Genomic DNA, 14,422 nt, shown 5'->3' with positions numbered 1-14,422 from the left:
CAGACTTGTAATAGGGAAATAGACAAGACGCAACCTCAGTTTCCCCATTGGTCAGGTAAGTATAGTATTTATCTACAGAATTAGAATTCAAAACAAATAGGTGAAGAGAATGATGAGAGCCATTCCTATCATGTGATTTTCAGTTCACAGGAAAAAGATTAAACATTTACTGGCAATATAAATTCAAATGAAATTGGTCAGAACTCCATTTTTTTTTAAATATAACGAGTGTTAGACTAATAAAATATAAAAAGGAATTTTCACATGACTTAGTGGTATCCTAAATTATTCTGAAAGTCATTTATACCAACAGTAATATTAAAGAAGGCACAAAGGCATAATCATTATATTCATAGCGTACACACATCAAAAGCTAAACTTTGTGATTCCAATACGATTTTAGTGATAAACACAAATGGGATGAACAAACGTATTTTTTCCACCTTTGCTTGCAAGCAATAAACTAGTATGCACAGGGAGAAAAATGAAATATCTGCCACCAGCTCTGAATCAGCATAGGCTATCCTCAACACAAATAGTAGATCTAAACTAGCTTGAGCATCTACACGCAGACCTATCAGTCTGATCTCTTTTTTAAAAATTAATTTATCCTTCATTAACCTCAAACAGCAGATCTACGAAAATAAATTCTCAAATGACTGGAGAGAACCTTGTGTGGACCCCCTCCTATATGGGTGAATTTCATCATAAGAAAATAGCTTACATGGTCAGAAACGAGGCTTGGAAAAATCTCAACCAAAACAAATAGAAAATGTGGACTAGCAAGTGGTCTGAAGAGCTACTGACTCTTTCACAGGAAAAAAGGGAGACAGGGAGCAGAGTGATTGAAGAGAGAAGCTGACAGGCAGGAAAACCTGTCCAAGCTATGGAGAGAAGCAGTAGTAACTTCTCAGCTCGGGAAAAAGGAAGCCCTGCAAAGAGATTTCTGAAGGGTGTGTTTAGAGGGTGTACTCCAGGGGGAATTCTGCATCACTGCGCAATGCAAAGTCTTCCAGAAATTAATGTTGTGCATGCAGAATTTCCTTCCCCCCCCCACCCCGACAGAAATGGGCTGCAGTGCTGCTGGCCACCACTAGGGCTGCTGGACCTGGCAGAGCCCAGCTTGCACCTAGAAGACACTGCCGGGGGTGGGGGAGGAGGAGCTGGAGGGTTCCCAGCAGCTGCAGTTCCCTGCACCCCCTGAGGGAAGGAGACAGCAGCACACAGGAAACTCCACACAAGCCTGGGACGAAGCATCAGGCTGTTTCTCCCTCTGGATCCCTGGGCTGAGAGGTAGGGGGGCAGGTGTCTGGGCTGATGGTGGGGCTCTGCAGCTGGGTTCTGAGGAAAGAGGGTGTGGGTATCTAGGCAAGAGGGGGCCCCATCGCTGGGCTCTGGGGGGGAGGAATTGTGGGTATCTGGCCCCCCAGCTGGGCTCTGCAGGAGGGGTGGGGGCAGAGAAACAGGAACTGGGTTGTCATAAGGGTTTCTTTAACTCTCTACTCCTGGAGGAATTTTTGTGTGTGTCTGTATTGTTACAGATATACTTGCTGACAGGTATTTTGAAATAAATTACCAAAATAACTGAAATTGGCGTGATTATGTAGTGTTATTTTGACAAATAAAATTTGCAGAGTTTTAAAATACTGTGCGCAGAAGTTTTTTTTTTTTAGTGCAAAATTCCCCCAGGAGTAAAGATGGAGAAGACTGAATAGAAGTTAAACATGCATAGCATGAAGGGAGAGGGAAATTGCACACGTTTTTGAGTAGGCTAGCAGGCTCAATCCTTAAAATAATAGGTGTTGGGTACATTTAAATTCTAATCAAAAACCAAGATTAAAAATCTATACAGTACAGACTATGTAGGATACTGATAAAGGTGTTCGTAAATTTCTGCTTACATTTAACGACAGTTTAATTGTTTTGCAATTTTAGGTTATAACTTTATAATAAACTCTATCCAGTCTATTTTCATTGATTTCTTATAGTTAATGGTTATTGTGGTCCTACAACGGGGATTTTTTTTTATTTCATTTTGGATTTAAAATGTTGATATGTATTACTTTCCCAATAACTACAATTTATTCTTATTTTTATTTGCATTTGTTGAGTCAAATTTCACTGCAACAGTTGCATTTTATATGACAACATACAGGATCATGGCTTAAAATGAGTAAGTTCCTATATATGTACAGATTCCTGTTCCCCTGCAGAGCATCACTGGCTTCAATAGAGCTCTGTGTAGGCCTAACGAGTTCTATGTGCATGAGTTTGTAGGATCAACAAGGCCTTAGTGATTTCTCTGATTCCAATATAAAAAGAAAACCTCTCTGCAATAAAAAGATTCCACCACATGTGAAGCATGGTTATTTATCACTATAAACGTTTTATAACTTTAGTTTATCTATTCTTTGTTCTATGTCAAGTTTTTTCAATACTGGAACCTAGACATTAATTGCAAGAGTTTCTTTATCATCTTTCATAATGGGCACTGTACAAATGAAATCATCACCCATTTTACAGTTCATGTTCTTTACAACATTGCCACCAAAATAAAAACCCTTGTGACGACACAAGTCAAGGTCTGTAAAACACCAAATTCCATACTTTGTTTGCCTCAAAACCATGAACATTTCAGAAAATATTTAGTTCCATGACAATAACATTTCTACTATATATTTTGGATAACTAGTTACTGCTTCTATGTGTGTACCCAGTAAGTTATATTTATGGAAACATGTATCTTTTCTATTCTCTAGCAAGTAGTCTACAGTGTATGGAAAAGAAAGAAATCAAAATAGAAAATTAAGTTAAACCACGCATTAAATTAAAAGTAATTTAAGAGGTACTAAACGGGAAATCATTAATTGTTTGAAAGCTGTGACACCACACAATGAAGATATTCTTTTCCAAAACTATTGATTTATTTTGGTATCACTAAATAGATGAGAGACTGAGATGTGCTCAGTTTAAAAAGATTACATTTTAAATTAAGAATTGTTTCCTGGGGAAGAGTTTAGCAATATATCCAATTTTCGCAACGAGTATTCTATAGGTTACCCATTGCAGAGAAATTTACCATTTCTGAACCATTCTACCTCATTCCTTTACTTTTTAAATGGGCATTCATATTTTTACAGATATGATTACACTATCTCCTTAGAAACTAAAAAATAATATTTTCCCCTACTAATTTTGTTCTAATCCATTTTACCAGCAACTATTTTATTGCTGTGTTTTGAAGGAAGCCAAAATTAACATAGCTGTTTTGTTTAGCCCCAGCTACAACTTACACAGCACCTTATTATGCCCAAATATTTTTGGACACCATGGAATTGGGGGGTTTGAGAGCCAAAGTGAGTCCCCCCATTGTAGAGCAAATTTTAACAACAATACTAATCATAGCCTTATTTTTATAAGGCTATTTTTCTAACCCTTTTATTTTCTAAAATAGCCTTAAATATGGAAAATGTTCACTAAGTTTGGAAGTATGTCATGGTAATTTTTCCTAACAATCCCTGGTTATTCAGTCTCACCAGACATACATACACAGAGTTTATTTTTGATGCCTGTGGATTCTGTAGCCATACATTGCCCAGTTTTGCAGAGCCCTAAAGAATCATTTCTATGCCACCCCAAAAATCCTGAAATTGGCTATGAAGCATCAGATAAGCCCATGCGAGAATGTCTGAGATATATATATATACACACACATATACACAAACTCACAAACATTCAGTCATGCCAGAAAAGGAACACACTACACTACTGTGGCACTCTGTGCCTCAAAGCAGCACCCTGTAACCTCCATATTCACCACTGTCATATAATTATGATATGTCATGTATAAAGTATGCCTTGTGAGGTATCATTTTTAAAGTCTTGATCTGTTGAACATGAATATTCCATTGGTTTGTATGTGCTATCATTGTATGCAAAGTTATGAAGTTTTGCTGTGTGTGTTACTGAAATATGTTGTGAGGTTGGGAAAACCCACAACCAGCCTTTCAGGTACAACAATGGAATAGCCAGACAGGCTGATGCTCCAGTAAAGGGAATCCACTTTCCCAACAACCATCCCAGAAGACTTCTCAGAGAGAGCATGTAGACAATGGAGAATGCTTAACCAATGGGGGTGGATCCCCCCACATCACAAGCATAGATCTTTCCAGCAAGCTAGAAGAAACTATAAAGAGAGGAAGTGACATCATGACTTGGCCTCACTCCCCAACAACTCAACACCTAGAAGCATATCTGGAGAACAAAGACTTTAAACTGGGGGAAGGTGGCCCCAGGCTGGAGGAAAGTCTCAGCCTGTGTACTGAAGGGTAAGCCACTGCTTGATTCAAATCCTGTTTAATTTATAGAACTTAGACTGACATTTTATTTTATTTCTTAGGTAACCATCTTTGATCTCTACACTTGCTTCTTATAATCACTTAAAATATATCTTTCTGTAGTCAATAAATCTGTTTTATATTTTACCTCAAACAGTGTGCTTTGGTTGAATTAATTGGGAAATCTCAGCTCAGTTTACAAAGGCTAGTATGTGTCCTCTCCACATTGAGGGAGGGACAGACTAGGTAATGAACTTACATTGATCAGGCTTCTGACCAGGGCAAAATGGTACAGCTCTGGGGTGCAAGGCTGGGAAGCTGGGGGGACATGGCTGGAGCCTCTCTATTGCTGGTTCATGATTGGCTGGGAGAAGCATTCCTGTAACTCAATTGGAGGTGTCCCTGCCTGTAGATGTCTGTGTAAGTACAGTATCTGTCAGAGGTTTATAGCTTGCCAACAGCACCACAGAAGGGATACCCCAGGTTGATGGGATGGGATAGAGGTTTCCATGGTCCCACCATTCAGACTGCACCCTGGCAACCCTATCACAACTATATTTTAGTAGATCACATAACAGTAAGTCATTTTAAATAATCTCTGAAATAGAGAGGGTTTATATTCACACACGATTATGGGTGTACTCGAAATATGTAGTTCTAATTAAGAAGTTAGAGAATGTTCCACATAAGTTTTCAGCAGTGTAGAAGTCAGGTCAAATGTTTAATCTAAAAGCCTTAAATAGCCAGAAATATTTCATAATAAAATTGCTGACTGATTTAAGGTTTTGTTTTTAAAAAATAATTATTTTCTCTTCCACTTTTAACGCAAAATAGTAAATTAGAAATTAACTTTTAGAACTAGAGAGTGCAGCACACAAGTCATGACAGTTCACAAAACGTTATTTTTTGGGTTTGTCTACACTTAAAACACTGCAGCTACGTCACTGTAGCGCTTCAGTGAAGGCACTACCTACATCAATGGGAGAGGTTCCTCAGTCAGCATAGGTACTCCACCTTCCTGAGATGTGATAGCCAGTTAGTTCTACAAGAGAATTCTCCCATAGATCTAAGTGCCTACACCAGGGTTGGAGGGTTTAACTTCATCGCTCAGGGGTGTGGATTTTTCACAACCTTGAGCAATAGTTATACTGACCTAATTTCCTAATGTAGAACAGGCCCTCCTATTCCCAGGATAGGGTTTAACATGATTGGCTTTATACAGAAAGATGAATTACTTCAGATTACTATGACCCTTCAGAATAGTATAAAACAAAACTATAAATGTTCCCTACCTGCCCTCAACCTCAAGCTGAGAGATCACATCTTGAGAAATTTCTGCAAGATGTCAAAAAGCAAATCCCCATTCAATTTGACTGTATTTTCTCAATAAATTGTACAATAGCCTTGTTAGAAGAACGCTTTTAAAAGAACAAGCTTAAAGTATATGTAGAAATAAAAGCTTTTTCAAATGAACACCTGGTGGATCAGACTAAGCTTTTAAAAAATAAACAAACTGCACCCATACAATATAACATAAAAGATAATTAGGAGACTAGCCAGGAATATGAGAACATTCACTTTGAATGCCATCTTTATATTTTTCTTATTTGCTTCTGAAAAGTTAATGCCCCAAAAGGAAAGTACAGCATCAATGTAATAAAGACTAAGACAAAAAACAGGTTTTAAATTAAGATTTGTCTATAGACAAATGAGCAGTAGGATTTTTCAAACCACATGCTCTAGTTCAGGTCTGCTTTTGTCTACCTTCTCTTATGCTACAGGGAAAGCAGTTTAAGACGTGCTAAAGCTGATAAATTATCAACAAAAAAACATTCAAATTGCATTATCTTCCTGTGGGAAAAAATATGGAGGGCATTGCTAACAAGTTGTGCTAGCTGCAGAAATGGCAAGAAAAAGCTTGAAAATACAGATATGCAAGTTGAAGTCCTGTAATATATAATGGAATACTAAACTGTTAAAAACTGTTTTGACTCGTTAGCAGGTATATGTGGCCTACTCATCTTCTCTCTAAAACTGCCCAAAATTCTTTCCTACAATATTTCACAACTTGTTTTCTTGAACTTTGGTCTCGTGCAATCAGCTCATTTCAGCCACTGAACACACACTTCCTATTTTCTTTTCTTTCCAGTTCACCTTGTACTACTTCTTGCCCAAAAGTTCACATACTGGAATAAAACGTGGCCTGTAATCCTTCCTAATTTAGAATAGCTTTTATGCTTCATCAATGTAGAAATGGTGTTCCCCCCACTCATCCCTCAAGTAACATAAATCCTTTAGGTGTTAGTGAAGGCTCCCTTAACTAATTGCATCTTCCTAGTTTTCAATACAAAAGTTTTTTAGAAGTAAAAACTTAAATTTGTTTTGGAAACAAGTGCATTTGCGTCTACATAAAAATATTTTTAAAAATACTGTAGCACGAAGTGCAATCTACAGCTGTTTCCACATTTTTAAAATAGCAGTAGAGTTAATATTTAGAACAGTCAGAAATTAGTAGCCTGACCTTCTGCAGACCACATTACCCATCTAAATGACCACCATAATCCAAGTTGAAGAAATAGTACATATCAGAACGCATTCTTCAATAAATTAACTTTAGGGCAATAATCTTAAATTCTCTTGTAACTGTGCAGCAGTCACAACAAGAGCTCCTCAGTGAATTCATCTTAAGGGGGTTTGCAAAGCTACAGATGACTGGAAACTCTCTTACACTGAGATATGGGTGCAATTTTATTAATCCCAACATGAAGTACATCATTAAAGAAGATTAATAGTCATTGCCATGTTTCATTTTTTCATGTTTGCTCATTAGACTATTCTACCTACCTTTACTACATTTACTGTAGTAGTATAAACACAAATCAGGAAAAATAAGGTTGATAAACTCACTCTCTCGCTCTCTCTCACACACACACACACACACACACACACACACACACACTCACCCTGTAACTTGTAGACTGTTTGACAAAACAGTGCAGATTATAATGTAGAGGACTTCTAAATTTATACAATTTAACTTTATTTTGTGTTTGGTAGTATTTTTCATCCAAACTGCATACCCTCCATGCCTGATGGAGCGTGTACACACACAACCACCAATAGTTACAGTTATTAATCAATATATTAGCTGAAAGTTAAATAGTACCAGATTTCTGAAACTGAAGTTTTTCCATCTGCATTTAACATTACTTCTGAAGTTCAGAAAAAATATGCCCAGCCAAGTGTAATCACATCATTGTCCCTGGCAAAAAGACTCATCAACTGAGAACTCTACAAGTGAGGGAAAACTTGTAATTTAAAAAAAAAAAAACTTCAGAAGTCTGTCAGAATAAATAAGAACACCTTATAATTTATCAGTATAGTGGTAGCATGAAAAGAGAAAATTGTATTTTGATTTTTATTCTCTACACTAACATATTAAGGCACCAAACCCACAAGCTCATACATGCAGGTGGACCCCTATGAACATGAGCTTGAAGAATCAGGTCCTAAGTTCAGATACAACTTTAGATAATGTTTTCACCCCTCAGCCATACATCTAGGGTGGGATTTTCAGAACCACTCAGCATTGGCCTAACTGGTAAAACTCCTATAGACTTTAATGAGAGCGGTATCAAGTCCACACACTAATCACACCTCTAAGTCATCACATGTTGTTCCTTTAAAGCAGTCTAGTAAAACAAAACAAACACACTTGTCTAAATTTTTTCTCTAATACTGTTATAACTATGATTTCTCCCCCTCAATTTCTTTACTTTGTATATTTGATATCACTTTGTTTTCCCTGTTTGTGTGTGGGGGTCTCTCACAAAACAAAGATGACAGAAGGTGACATCCAAATATAAGAAACCACAGAAGTTGGCAGAGGGGCTCAAGGCAGATGTAGCTCCTTAAACCACCTTATTTTTTTTTAAACTAACCAGATTTCAAGTTGATGGAGTCTATCTAATTCTAAAATGTTTGCAAATACACAGAATCATATTAATACCACAAAAGCACCAGTCATAACTTCTACTCAAATAAATCTATGAAGAAATAATTTACCAACATAACACCATGCCATGGATGGAAAGCAAAATAGCATTACAATTGAAGTCTCCAACATTTAGCGTAGTAAACAAGCATAACTAGTCTAGCAAATTCTTCTACATGATTAGATAAATCTGGTTTACAATATACTCACTGGCATGTTTCATATATGCTGAGATAATACAGTCATCAATATCATATCAATTTTCTTCATTTAAGTCACCTACAAAAAAATTTACATATTGCTGTACTCTATTTGCAACCTCATCGTGCCACTTCATAATACAGTCCTGACCTATTTTTCAGCTGCTTAATTACTCTGCTGGCTGACACGCTTGTTAAAGTTAAGACAGTTTTTAGTTACAGTGTGTATTTCAAACATAGTTCCTCCTGTAACAATATTAATTTGCCAAAGGTCTCTCTCTATAAACCAAACCTCTGGAGACTAGCCAATATTTTTATTTTGCTCTCAAATCAGCTGCTCTGTTTGAACAGACACTTTGTGCAACTGGTGTAATGGTATGTGAAAGTAATATTGAGAAAATACAAAACTATATTTAACTCTAAGTCTTGTTACTAGTGACCTGCAGCTTTAACATGTTACCCCCACACTAACAACGTACTTGGCCTGCATTTAAAGCTAGTGATCAAAGCAAAAACACATTTTTAAAATGGTATTTAAAAAACATTTAAGATCTGTTAAGTAAATTCAGAAGTCTTAGCTAAATCAAAACGTTCTAAGAATAACCTGCTGACCATAGGATGGAAGCAGTATACATTAGTTTCTGGCTTTCTCATTTTACAAATTAGATATTTAGCATCTAATATCAAAAGAACCTCTACAAAAATCATTTTAAAATACTACCTATAGGATTTCTAGCTCATTTAGGGCTTGATATAAAAGGAGTTATCAATATTTATCTTACAAAGTTAACTAATCCATATGCAGTAGCTGATTTTATATGGTACAAGTATGATAAAACACTCAGCACCTAAAACCAAAATGGTGCTGGGATACAGAAATGACTCCGGGGTGGGGGGAAGAGTTACTTTTTATAACTGTGGAGTCTGCTCAAAGTTTTGTTCAAACAAGACACTGGTTGTTGTTTTTTAATAGTCAAATTATACATACAAGAAGACATTAGCTTACCAGTACTTTAAAATCCTTTCAAAATAAGTGCCTTTGTGATAGGTCAACATAAAATAAAAAGCATCTGAAACGCTGCGAATTGTTAGTTTTGGCCACACTCTGTACAAAGCAGCAGCATATCCTATCTAATTTTTGTCAAGCTCCTATTTCGACTGATTTAAAACAGCCAAAGAATAGATATTTAAAAACAAAACTGTTAAAGAGCCAACACAACAACAAATAAGCATTTTCGAAACAAGCTCTTCATAATAAACAGAATAAATATACCGTCACCTGGGAACAGCAGCAGCATTTCACAGAGTTTGAGAACACCATACAAGGACTAAACTAACACTTATTACTAAATCATGGTGGGGGGAGAATAAGGGGGAAGAAATCGCAGCAACGTAAGTTCCAAAGGAGCTCCACTGAATTGTCATCAGTCCCACATACCATTTTAAGCTATTCTTTTCCCCCTCTGAAATGGAAATAGACATACTCCTTCCCAAACTACATTTGCAAATTACCTCTGTGTCCCAAAGGGAAGCAATAATCGCTGTAACAAGAGAAGCTCGGCAGCCACGCCTTCCTGCTGGCCTGACAAGTTGCAAACGGAGGGTATCACATTTCTTCGATCACAACAACCATCACACACAGATCCTCCGGTTAGTTTTACACACGTCAAACAAACCCATCCAAAGGGAAATTGCAGAATGCACTGGAGAATGGGGCAAAGCCAGGGAAAGGAATAAAGGAAAGGGAAGCTTTTGGGCGTAAGAGAGAGGGAAGGGATGATAAAATTGGAACAACGGGAAAACAGAAGGGAGACTCGGTGTGGGACCAGACTGCTTGTTTACCACTAGATTTTTTCGCGGGAGCGTCACCTCCCTGGGCAAACTTCAGTGCCCGGGGAGCTGGAAGGGGAACTGCGCAGTGCGTGTGCGAGGTGGGGCACCGCCTGCCCCCGCCCCACGGCCTGGGGAAGAAGCTAGAAGGGTAGGGGCGGCTCAGCCCATGGCTCAAAGTTTGTTAGCGCCAGCGTCGTCGCCCCCCTCCCCACGCCCTGACTCGCCTGGTCCCTGGCAGGAGGCGCCTTCGGGAGCAGCGGGCTCCGAGCTGCTACCACTCCCCAGAGACGGACCCGCGTCCTCTCCCGCCCGGACTCTCAGCTCCCACAGCCCCACCCCCAGCGGGGCATGGGGGGTGCCCGACCCCGGCCCCAGGCAGAGAACAGGAGCCGGGTCTTTTCCCCCCCCCCTTCGGCAGGCAGGGCCGCCCCCTCACCTTCACAGGTTGGGCAGCGCGAGTGTCCGAGCTGCCGCCGCCCTGGGCATGTCCGGGAGAGTCACGGGGAGGCGCCTCCCAGGCCGGGCTTAGCTCTTTGCGGCTGCTGCTCCTGCGGCTGCCGCCGGCGCCTCGGACGCTGCCATCTTGTCCTGGCGGCTGAGAGGAAGGAGCCCCAGCTCAGCCTGCTCAGTTCCCCAGGCCTCCGCCTCATCTTCCCGGGGAGGGACCCGGCTCTCCCCCGGCCGCTCCTCTCTCCGCCGGCGGCCTAGGCGCTGGGGCCCATGGTGCACGCGGAGGGGCCCGCGGGACTCGCTGCACCTCAGTCCCGCTTGGACATGGCTCGGTTCCCAGCTATGGGGCCCTCCCTAGCGGAGACTGGGCGAGCGCTAGGCCTCCGCCGCAGCGGCAGCGCCCCCGCCCGGGCCCTGCCTGCCGCCGCCGCAATCGGAGCTGCTGCCCAGAGCCCCGGCCCTGACCCCCGCTCAGTCCCGCCGGGGGATCAGCCTCGCCGCCTGCTGCCCCAGTTCCCTTCTTCCGCGCCAGCCCCTCTGCCACGCTCCTCGCTGGAGCCCAGGGAAGAGGCCCTTGCTCCCGCCCCTAGGAGACGGTTGAATCGTTCCCTTTTCCCCTCTTCGAGAGCCCCTTGCTCCCTCTGCAGCCGCGGGTGAGCCCCTTGCCTGCAGGGGAAGCGCAAAGTCAAACTCCCTGGTTCAGCCAGGGCCCTCCCCCGACGCAGTAACGCCTACATCTTCTAATCTAGCGCACTTTCTAGCTGGAGCTAGTAAACCCCTTCACAAAGGGGAGTAAACATCATTGGCTCCATTTTACAGATGAGGAAACTGAGGCACGGGAAAGTGCAATGACTTTCCTGAACTTGTGTGTCAGGTCAGTGGTGGAGCCGGGATTAGCACACAAGTCTCCTGGTTCCAGTCCAGTGCTCTTTGAAGTAGGTCACACAGGACAGGCTGAAATGCCAGTCTGATATCTACTGTTCATGTCCAGCCTGCTGTGGGGTGGAGGAGGACAGATTTGTGCTGCCTGTGAACTCTTTAAGAAGCCCCTGACAAATCTGGGTACCTTCCCCTTTACCACAGTCCTAACTCTGGCACCTTTCCCATTCCCACTCTTCTAGCTCACAGAAATAGAGCTGGGGCAAGGAATCAACTAATTTTTGGCTTGGGGGGGAGTTTTTTGTTGTAACTTCATTTACATCAAAATGATACATTTTGGTTAAAGCAGGAAACATCAGTAGAATTACTTAATGTCTAGTCCATACACACAGACCGTGGCAGGACACCTAACAGGAATGGCCCTGCAGATGGTGGTAAGGACAAGAGATGGATTCTTGCAACTTACAAGCTCAGACAGGAAGAAGATGCAATTAACAGAAGGGTGTCCCTGATTTGTTTAAACCAGCACTGCTGCTTTATAAGCTTCAAGCATTAATGTTCTGTCAGAGACTTCCCATAGAAAGCAGCTCTCAGCAGCCAGGAGGGTCCACTGCCAATCACCAACTGCCTTGGAACCTTCTGGCTGCACTATTCCATCTCTTCCTGGTTAAACAGATCCCTGATGGCCAGAGAAAGAGAAGTTACTTACATTGGAGCATCTAGAGTTCTCTGAGATGTGCCGTCGCTGTCTGTATTCTACTGGTGGATGTGGATGTGCACGTGCTCTAGGCACCTGAGACTGGAAGATTCTTACTAGCAGTGTCTATTAATCTGCACCTACACCCTTCTCATATTGCAAACCAAGAGTATAAGGGGCAGCATGGACAGACCCCTTCTCAAATTCCTTCACCACCACGGACCAAGGCAGAGGGGAAGGAGGAGAGGTAGCAGAATACAGATAGGGACCACACACCTCAAACTACTTCAGTTACTATAAGGTAAGGAACTTCTTTTTCTTTTTTTAGTGCAGTGCCTATGTTCATTCCACTATGGGTGACTGACAAGCACAAAGGATGTCCACTGTGGAGGCTTGTACTATAACATAGTGTCTCATGAAGGTCTGAATGGAACGCCATGTAGCCACTTGGCTTATATCAAGGAGTGATGCTTCTTGAAGCAATGCTACTGAAGGTGCTTGTGGTCTGGTAGACTGGATTCTCACCCCCTGTGCAGGAAGAAGATGTGTCAATTGATATCAGAGCAGGATGTAACCTGAAATCCACTTAGAAAGGAGATTGTTTGACCTCTCATTCATTCCACTAGGGAAACAAATAGTCCATGTGACTTCCAGATAGATTTTGTTGTTTGCTAGTAAAAGGCTGATGCACAGCAAGGAATGGAGTCTCTTATCCTCAACACTGGTATGAGACTTTTTTTTTTGTGGGGAGGAGAGGTTGGAGGTAGTTGTCTTCTCTGATTTACATTAAATTATTTTAGGAGTTATTCATCAAAAACTAACAGGGCCCCTGCTTCCTGAGCAGTCCCTCATGGCCAGAGTTCCCTATGCAGCTACCTCCTTCTGTTCGCTCTCTTTTTCTTGAGCGCCCCTATACTGCAATTAAAAATCCGTGCCAGCTGACTCAGACTCAGGCTATGGGGCTGTTTAACTGCAGCATAGACATTCAGGCTCAGGCTGGAGCCTGGACTCTGGGACCCTGTGGGTAGGTTTACACTTACCTTCCGGGTCGACGCGGTGAGTTCGACTTCTAGGAGTTCGAACTATCGCGTCTGATCTAGACGCGATAGTTCGAACTCCGGAAGTGCTGCGGTCGACTCCGGTACTCCACCACTGCAAACGGCGGTGGCGGAGTCGACGGGGGAGCCGCGGAGTTCGACCCCGCCACGTCTGGACGGGTGAGTAGGTCGAACTAGGATACTTCGAATTCAGCTACGCTATTCACGTAGCTGAATTTGCGTACCCTAGTTCGACCCCCCTTCTTAGTGTAGACCAGGCCTAAGAGGAGGAGGGCCCCAGAGCTTGGGATCCAGCCCAAATCCACATGACTACACTGCAGTTAAACAGCCTCACAAGCCCAAGTCAGCTGGTATGCCCCAGCTGCCGGTGTTTAATTGCACTGTAGACATACCTTTAGAGACTCTCCACAGTCTTTTTAGAAGTCCCGTTGCCCTTCACTTGGGGCTGGTTTAGTGCCCACAAACCATTTCAAACAGTCCCACCAATTAAGTCCATCACTGCAATCCAAAGGTTCATACTGATTTCTAGAGGTTCTGCCATCCATACTGAGCTCTTCTATCAGCCTACTCTTCACAGGGTCATGTTTCATAGCTATGTCTCCCTGGAGTTTAGCCTTCTAGCCTCTAACTTCCTACTCTTACCAGTGTATCCCCTGTTCTGAGCAAAAAGGCAGTCTATATACTGCCTTCCTCCAGAGAGCGCCTCCTGATCAGCTGGAAGACAGGGGAGGCCCTGCCCCATCCTATGCTACATGGCTCCTGATCCTGAGCCTTTAAAGGAACAATGCCTTGGTGTTTTTCCCCATCCGATCCCTTCCTCTCTTCCACTATCAGGGCATTTCCTGGGACCTTGTTCATTCAAACTCCCTGGAACAGGGTCTTCTGACCCTTTCACTCTTAACAGTATACCCTGTTACAGGGTCCAATTGCTATGAGACCTTCTCCTTATGGAATACTGTATACAATGGGTCACC

The 14,422-nt window shown here is 42.0% G+C and overlaps 1 protein-coding gene across 4 annotated transcripts in view; it reads right to left on the bottom strand.

Annotated features, from left to right (window-relative positions):
• Positions 1-14,422, bottom strand: part of HIPK3 (homeodomain interacting protein kinase 3) — a 162,009-nt gene that overhangs the window by 128,737 nt on the left and 18,850 nt on the right. Inside the window, exons 1-2 of one of the 4 annotated variants that reach the window (XM_045014291.1) lie at positions 10,801-10,898; positions 10,044-10,113 (exon numbers count right to left, since the gene is read on the bottom strand). The exons of 1 other annotated variant lie outside the window; for it this stretch is intronic. The gene's annotated coding sequence lies outside the window, so the exon portion shown is untranslated. Of the gene's footprint in view, positions 1-10,043; positions 10,114-10,800; positions 10,916-12,159; positions 12,265-14,422 lie in introns of those variants that run through there. 2 more of the 4 variants (XM_045014292.1, XM_045014290.1) reach the window with 2 other exon arrangements.

Source organism: Mauremys mutica, chromosome 4, assembly GCF_020497125.1.
Source record: "Mauremys mutica isolate MM-2020 ecotype Southern chromosome 4, ASM2049712v1, whole genome shotgun sequence".
Lineage (NCBI taxonomy): Eukaryota > Metazoa > Chordata > Testudines > Geoemydidae > Mauremys > Mauremys mutica.
Note: the sequence above shows the minus strand (reverse complement) of the source record. Positions and strands in the feature narration are given on the sequence as shown.